A 9,071-nucleotide genomic window follows, 5' to 3' on the forward strand; every position below is an offset into this window, starting at 1 on the left:
CAACCTTTTCTGAGTGGTGTGAATCTGCTGGTGTAACATTACATGGAAAGCTCTGGCAACTATGTGGAACAGGTTTGAGCAGCACTGGTTGCCAGCAACATGTCTTTGCTGTTGCTCCCACTCGTTTTCCACATTACTGAAGTTGCTCTAGCACTGGCAGCATTCAGGTTAAAAAACATCTTTAAACAAAAGCTCAGTGTCTGAGGGGATTTAAATAGTTTTTAAACATGATCCTACTCAGCATGGGTAAATTGGGCTATTTTCCAGCAAGACTGGGATTTAAACAGAGATCGGCTATTCGCACTTGAAGTGCCATGGGGACAGGGCCTCAAAATGAAACTACAATATATAACAGGCTGCTGACAAATCTGTGAACACTGGGGGTGGCAGAATATCATTCCCAGTCTTACTCCCACAACTCCCTTGCTTTTGGTGTCCTACACATTCTCTTCTACCCAATAAAGTCCATAACAGCCTGTTGATACTCCTTGATGTTTTGAATTCCTTGCTCCTGGACAGGGCAATGCACTGTGTCAACAACGAGGATGCCACAGCCAGCTCTGGTTTTGTCCCACTGGTAGGCTGCAATGGCCTTGGTGAAGCAAGTGGTGATTAACTTGTTTCCAAGTGTGCATTTGGGTTAGAGACACAAAAAACAAAAGGGAAGCAATCACATGGCGGAGACAAAGCACCAGAGTACATACTTGCCAAAATGACACATCCTTATATCCTCCAGGACACAGTCCTATTTAGATATCATTGCCACGGGCAGCTCAGCTGTGGCTGGTTGAGGAAAAGACCTTTCCCACTTTCAGTCAGGTATTCAGCACAGAAATCTTTGGAATGCTTTCCTAAATATATAAATGAGTGGGATATTTTATATAGTTGTTCTCTGCTGCTGTCCTGAACATTTTCATTATAACTCTTCTTATTTATTTTTGTTTGGTTTTGATTTCTTATGTGCACTGTAATCAGTCTCTCTGTCAGGGATTTTTAAACTGGAAGACAATTCATCAAGAATTTGCTCAGACCGGTTTTGGGAGATTTAAAAAAGTATCATTTGTGCTATTTAGCAAAGGATAGCCTGTCAAACTGCTGACCCTGGTCTGATAGAATACCTAACTGGTTCATACACTAGTGTGCTATGTTTACAAAATGAACCATATAGGATTGAATAGCTGAAATCTACTCAGACACAATAAAAATTCTATTGCTTTTTAATATGAGATGTTCCTGGAGTTGCTGTAAATTTCAATGGGAGTTCAATATCTGGAGAACATCCAGATCTAATTTAGAACCTGAATTATATTTACTATTGATTTAAAGCACAGATTGTTTTTAAATTTGTTCACCCAATCTTATCATGCTGTGCCTGTTTTTCCTTTGCAGTTACTCAGAGTCCACCAAGCTCTACTCAAATCGCTAATTAGCAGGAGCTGAATGCTTCTATTTAAAGGAGAAAATCAGGTGTGCATTCCTTCACTTTTTTTTCACACAGAAACTTAATTGTATGAGTTAGTGTGGTTGTTTCATTACTTTCACGTCAAATATTTTCTTTAAACAGTTCCAGAACAAGATGAAGGTAAGACCTCTGTGAGACAAGTTGTGAAGTCTGAATGTTCCAAGATTTCTGTGAGTGAATGGAAGGGAAGATGTTTCTCAGCACTGCAATCACTTCCTGCTGCGCTTCTGTTGATGTCCCACAAAAAAAGGAGGTTCTGGGAATACTTGCAATACAACAGAGAGCAATAAATATCAGTTAATATAACTTTTGTGCCATTTGAAGTGTTTGTTATCATAATAAAATTTATTTAAAGTCTTGTCTCACTGAAGGCACACCTGATACGAATACCATGGCAGCAGGAAGGAAGGTTTGCTCATCTCACTCTCATTACACCAGTACCAGTTTACTGCACTGCACCTCAGGGAGGGAGAGCCCTGAGGCACAGCAGCAAACTGCTGCCACTGAGTGCTCACACTGCTGAAACCCACTTCCTCTGACACTTCTCAGGAAGGCATAATTGATTATCTTCTAGTTTGCAATGTACCATTTAACTCAAACAGCTGAACTGTTTCTCTTCCAGCCCAATTTCCGATGCATTAAATCCCCTTAGTTTAGAAATACGTTTCTATTTGCTTTTGTTCTTCAAAATAGTAAGATGGTACTTAATTCAGGTTAAATATCATGATGCTCTGATATGTTATACAGAAATGTTGCTACTGAGAAATCATCAGTTACATCTGAGGAAAGCTTCCCACATTTTGCATGGTTTTTTGACAAAAGGATATAAATTAACTATATAGTAATGGGAAAGAAAACAGTTGATTAAATGATGCTTTCTTAACTTTGTGCCACAGGGGAGAAAAGGCAGTTGCTCAACACACAGAGGCAATAGAGTTTAACAGAATGTTTGGATTACAGTACTATTAGATGGCAGATCTTATTGCCACTATATATTGCTACAGGTATAAAGCTGGAAACAATGTATTCCGGCTGCCTATGGCAGGTGTGATTTTCATCCTATCAGTTGAGTAATTGGATAGACCCATTTTCTAGGCCAATTCTCCCAAATGCATTAATGTGAAAACAGAGATTTCTCTATAGTTATTTTCCTCTTATTTTATTTGCTCTCTTTCTCATTCTTGTGCTAGAGTTCTTCTTCTTCTTCTTCTTCTTCTTCTTCTTCTTCTTCTTCTTCTTCTTCTTCTTCTTCTTCTTCTTCTTCTTCTTCTTCTTCTTCTTCTTCTTCTTCTTCTTCTTTTTTTGTTTTTTTTGGGGTTTTTTGGGTTTTTTTTTTTTTTGGTTTTTTTGTGTCTGCATAAGTAAGGCTCTTATTACCTTAGTTCAAATTGCACATGCTGTACCTATCTGTGCATTTATCATAAACAGGTAAATTCCCAGATTTATGGACTGCAAGTTGAGCAAAAGAGGTAGACCAAAATATAAGAGAAGTACTGTCCAGAAGATGGAAACCAACACAATCTTGTTTCCCTTTTCTATACTGTGCAGAAATTACATAGTAGGGACTTACTGGATGTCTCCTCTGCAAGAAATACTTCAGTCATTTGACATTTTACCACACACTGGGGAATCAATTGCGTGATAGAAAGTCTAAGAAATTAGAATACATGCGTTATAGAATTAATGGAACTACTGTTCTCTTATTGATAGTCCATCTCAGTCATATTTCAACCTATATGCATACTTTTGTCCATATTTCAACCTATATGCATACTTTTGTCTTCTTTTGTACTTTTGGCACAGACCAAGATATCTCTTCCCTTTGCAAATTGGAGACTAGCAATCAGAATGGATACTAACATCCATTTCAACTTCAGGAAAATGTTCTCTTACACCATTGTCAATGTTATTTGCTATCAGTGGGCTTGTTTGGTTTAGGAATGAAAAGGCAGGTGTTTGGGTGCAGACACCCATGCCCTGTTGTGGCAAATTCTGTCTGGCAGTGCAGCTGGACGTGCAGAACTGCACCTTCCCCAAGAATGAATCAGGTAGGCTGATGGCAAATGATAAAAAAACCTCTGTAACTTCACACACACATTTTCTGGGGCATGAATAGCAGCTGAATTTAATTTTTGGGGTAACTGCTCTGGCTTGACTTGAGATTTTCTGAAAGACTCACAATTCTGCTAGCAGTTAGTAGGATTCTTGTTATAGGAAAATCTAAGCATGGTTATCCAAGCATATCAACTATTTCTGTTGTGAGCCCCACCTCTTTTGACCTGTACTGTGGACATGAAATAAACACCTCTACTCATCACTGTCTGACATCTCAGTTGCAAGTTCAAAGCATATGCTTCAGGCTTATAGTCACTGTTCAGATGCTGAGGGCGGTTGTTTTCTTCTCATGAATATGAATATCCTGTTCAAAATAAATGTTGGCAATCTGTGGCGGACTAGGACTGAAAACAATTCCAAATTAATCTAGCAGGTTGTCAAGAGATCAAAAATACCATCAGTGTATGAGCTGATGCAACTTACTGCAAGTTACATAAACCAGGAAGGCATCTTAATGGCGTGATTGATGGCACAGCAAATACTACTGCAAGAGGCTTTTAGAGTTAACCCATCATTTAGGTTACCTTTCCATCAGCTGAGTAAGATTCTATTCACTTGCCTAACATTAAATAATTAAACTTAACTAGCGACTATAAACAGCGCAGGAGAAGAAAAACAAAATCAAAGTTAAAGATACACTGTATTTTGTAAGGTGGGACTGAACATGAAAGCCCCTGGTAAAAAGAAACTGTACCCAAACACATACAGCCCTCTGTTAAGACCTGAAATTTTTTTACAAGGTGAAAAAACTGTTCTCACTAAAGAAAGTGGTATATCTTCCACTAAGTCATTCAAGTTTTAAGGTCATGATCAGACTGAGGTAATTCCCTGTGTTTAAGAACCAGGGAACATTTAATGGGTATGACAGAAATAATGAAAAAAGCATAAAATAACCTTGACACTGGATACACCATCCTATTTTACTTCTTAGAAGTCAGAAATAGAATTACTCTGAATGTACAGGGAATGCTGGTTTCCTTTTGATGTTCGTTTCATTTTGGTGATGGGGCAGAATGGGTTCAAACAACTAGAAGTATGAAAAAGCAATGGAGGTTTATATTGTTATTAGATGAAGGCTTAACAACTTGTCGTTAATCCTCAGTTACACTAAGCTGGTTTTTTGCAGGGACAGGTAGATTTAATAGTGGTTAGAATGCGAGTACACTTGGTTTGCAGTTCAGAACAGGGTTGGTGCAGTTGCATTGATAAAAAACCACAAATGAGTGAAAACTCAGCATTCATGAAAATGGCAATTAAAAAAGAAAAAAAAATGTAGCAGGAAAATTAACTCAAAGAACTAAATCCATGTCAGCTTTCAAGAAAAAAAAAGTGCGGGCTGGATGCTAAAAAGTCAGAGGAGTTTTTCCCAGACAAATACGTTTCCTTGGAAAATACTTGAATCCAGCAAGCAGCACTAATAAGTATGTAAAACTCTCTGCGCCATTAGCAAGGCACTAGGAATATTAACAGCAAGAAAAAGTAGATGTCACAAAGGACTCCAGAGTGTTTCCTCCTATTCCCAGACTATCCTACCTGTTTCTATACCATATGTAAAATGCAAAGACTGCTCTTTACTGTGCCTAATGGAATGCTCAATCTATGGTTAACCCAGCAAAACTGTACTTTCATAAGCCGGAAACCGAAGTTAATCCCTAGAACTTCAGAAATAATAATGATTTTTTAAAGCGTGGAAATATTTATAATTTGTATCACAATAGTGAGTAGAGAAGCCAAACAAATTGTGAGTTGCTTAATACCGGCCAATGGGCAAACATAGCACAAACACCAAAGAAATATGCAACCTAAACAGACCAGACAGCCAGAGGGTAAGAGAGGAAACAAAGATGCATGCTAAATAACTACAAATTTCCAAAGTCAGAATAAAAACCAAAGGAAGTTACCAAAGAAAACATATTAGAAACCTAATTACCATCAGGGTTCTTGCAAGTGTAAAAAATGCTATTGTTCCTGAGGTTCCATTTCTGTCAGAAAAAAAAGGACAATGAATGAAGGTATGCAGATATTTCATTGCAGACTCACAATGAAGCAACTATATCACTGCAGCTACTTTGCAAAGCTCCTTTCTGATAGAAACAGTACTATTATCTGAGAAAATCCCATTGGATTTCCATGTGGTGAGTTTCTTTTGTTTAAGGATCCTCATTTTATTATGCAGAAAAGCTCTGAGCCACTTTGCCAAGTTCAGGTCTTTACATGTTGAGTGAGAAGTTACTGAGTCAAGAGGACACACATTCTTTTCCATTCACCCCACAATTTTGTTGTCAGTAGTAAATCTGCCTCACACTACTTGGTGAAAGAGCACCTCAGCTTGTGTTTCAGTTGTCTGGATCTAATTCAGAAAAATGCATATACTAGCTATAAAGCCTTAAGGGAGCACACATGGTGCATCAGCTTCCACATGGGTAGTTATCAAGCCGCATACAGGGACTTGGATGCAAAGCACATACAGATTAAGAGATTTTGTTGGGACTTCTAGAGGAAACTTCTGCCTCTTCTGGAAAAAAAGCCCAAGTTTTTTCCTTACCCTGGCTTGTTCATAGAGAAGAACCAATTAGAGGAAACAGTGGAAAGTGAATATCCTCAGCAGCTTCCTCTTTTACCCTAAAAGGAGGCAAGCAAGGAGTTAGCCTTTCTCCTCCAGCCCCGCCACCCCCATTCACTGGGCTGAGCTGCCCTTAAGAGTGGGAGCTGTGACTGCAGACTCCTCCTGCACTGGCCACGAACAGTCCCTTGCAATAGACTGAGCAGTCAGAGCACAACACATTGCCTCTTGAGTGACATTAGCTGCTGGGTCCTTGCCTCTGGCAGCTGCAGAACAACACAAGTTTGCCTAGGCTGCCATCAGGAATCACAGAATCAGCAGTCATTTAGTTTGGAAAAGACCTCCAACATCACGGAGTCCAGCCCTTGACTGATCACCACCTTGCCAACTAGACCATGGTACTGAGTGCCATTCCCAGTGGTTTCCTGAACTTCTCCAGGGATGGTGATGCCACTACCTGCCCGAGCAGTACATTCCAATGTTTAACAACCCTTTCCATTAAAAAATTCCTTATGAAGGTATGAGGGTAGACAGTTGCCACAGGGGAGAAATGCAGCTATGGTCAGCTAATGGAACTCAGTGAGTAGCTATCTTGATGACTTTTAATTGCTGATACAGACCTTCACTGACCTGTACATGGCTACATCAGAAATGGAGGAATCCTGTTGTGTTCATGAGTGTTATACCCACACACTACTATTTAGTCATAATTAGTGTGTACATTTTATTGCTCATTCATAAAAGGAGACAATGCATTTTTAAATTCGGAATTATAAGATTATTTTTCCCTTTTAAAATCAATCTTTTATTTTTTCACACATACCATCAATCCCAGCAATGATAGATGTTTCTATCTGTTTTTTTGGTGTGTTAACTAGCAAACATTCTGGACCACAGAGTAGGAAAAATGTAATTTACCATGAAAGGTTGATATAAATGTTGAATTATTTCTGCCTGACCATTTCTTTCAGGCTTTGGCATGAGGCCCTGAGGACAGCAGGAGAGGAAGAGGATTCTGAAAATAAATATTGTCTACCTTTGGATATCTTTAGATATGGGAGAAGTAATTAGTAAAAGTAGTCAGTAATACAGGTAAGACTGTCACTGAAGAAAGAAATCACTGAAGGAGAATTGTCAGTGTTTAGTCAGAAGGACATGAGATACTTGGAAAGTGGTAAAGGCACCCCGACTGGACTTTTGAGGAACTAACCATAATAAAACAGAATAAAAACTGTTGGCGAGAGCACATTTGTCCAACACAGTTCAATCTTCTGAAGGCTTGAGTTCACTTGCAAGCATGGCTGGCTCTGTGCACAGTTCATTCTCACACACACCATGATTAGCACTTTGTCAGCAATGATGGCAGCTGAATACGAACCACTACTGCCAGAAGAAGCCGGGCACACGACTGTCCTCTGACAAGCATTTGCTCTCACAATGCAGATGAATCTTCTGACTCCACTGCTAGACCTGGTCTGAAGGGGCTGGCATCTTACAGGTTTGTGCTGCTGGCTACACAATGTCACTTTGGGCACACCAGTGTCTGTGGAGACACATGACAGTGGAGAGGCCTGAAACTCCGAAGTGGTACCAGAAGTATGCAACACAGATGACTGTGGATGCACTTGACATATCTCTGTTATTTGAGAGGAATTGCTGTGGGGAACAGCTGAAACTGTGTGTTATCACAGCGCTTGATGAAAATGTCACGACTCTTTAGAATATAAAGGTACTACTTATGTAGGCAGTCCTTCAGGATATCATTACTGTGCTAGCAGTTTTGGCCAAAGATTTTAAGATGTTTCTGCAATTCACCTGCTCCTGCGTGAAATGTAACCAATAAAAACTGAAAGTTCTTACATCTCATACCTTAAATGTACAATATAGAAACAACACATTGCATGGGGTTCCCCTTATTGGTTCATATACTTATGAAACCAGATATTTCTGCTGATGTTTTATGTGTAAATTTGCTTACTCTCAACATTTCCATGTAAGTACACATTATTTTCTGCACAAATTCAACAAAATAATTCAATTTTAGCATGTCTTTTTTCAACATTGCTTTGCTCCTTCTCACAATAGTTTCTCATGAGTGGAGTCCTGAGAAACAGAGCTTGAGAAAAAAATGAACTTGTGGTTTTAAACTAATGGATCTGCACCAAAATTCTGGATTAAGTTTCTGGTTTTACCACATACTATATATATATGACCTGAGGCAAGGTATAGTGTCTCTTTATTTCCCATCTTGAAAGCAGGGATAATAGTTTCTCTACCTAACAGGATTCTTATGAAGTAAAATCCACGATCAGTAATGATAACCTTCAGCAGAATGGAAATAACAACTGCAGCTGTTCTTTGCAGACATAAAGTAAGGCCAAGTGCCATGCCCAGCACTTGGGTCTCAGCAAACCCCTGCAGCACTACAGGCTGAGGGAGACACATGCTTGGCAAAAAGGGACCTGGGGGATGCTCGTTGTGAGCTGGCTCAATGTGAGCCACCGTGTGCCCAGGTGGCCAAGAAGGCAGTGGCATCTTGGCCTGAACCAGAGCAGTGTGGCCAGCAGGACAAGGGTGTGATCATCCTCCTGTACTTGGCGTGGCTGAGGCTGCACCTCGAGTCTGGTTCTGAGCCACGCACTTTAACAAGGACATTGAGCTGGTGGAGGAAAGGGCAACAAGGCTCATGAAGGTCTAGCAAATGTGTGTTATGAGGAGATGCTGGGGTAGGTGGGTTTGTTTAGTCATGAGAAGGCCCAGGGGAGACCTCATTGCTCTCTACAACTCCCTGAAAGGAGGCTGTAGTGAGGTGGGAGTTGGTCACTTCTACTGTCCCCGCAGTGATAGGACCAGAGGACATGGCCTTCAGCTGAGACAGAAGAAACAGATTAGATATTAGAATTTTTTTTTTCACTATTAGGACATGTCAGG

The sequence above is a fragment of the Melospiza georgiana genome, chromosome Z, assembly GCF_028018845.1.
Source record: "Melospiza georgiana isolate bMelGeo1 chromosome Z, bMelGeo1.pri, whole genome shotgun sequence".
Lineage (NCBI taxonomy): Eukaryota > Metazoa > Chordata > Aves > Passeriformes > Passerellidae > Melospiza > Melospiza georgiana.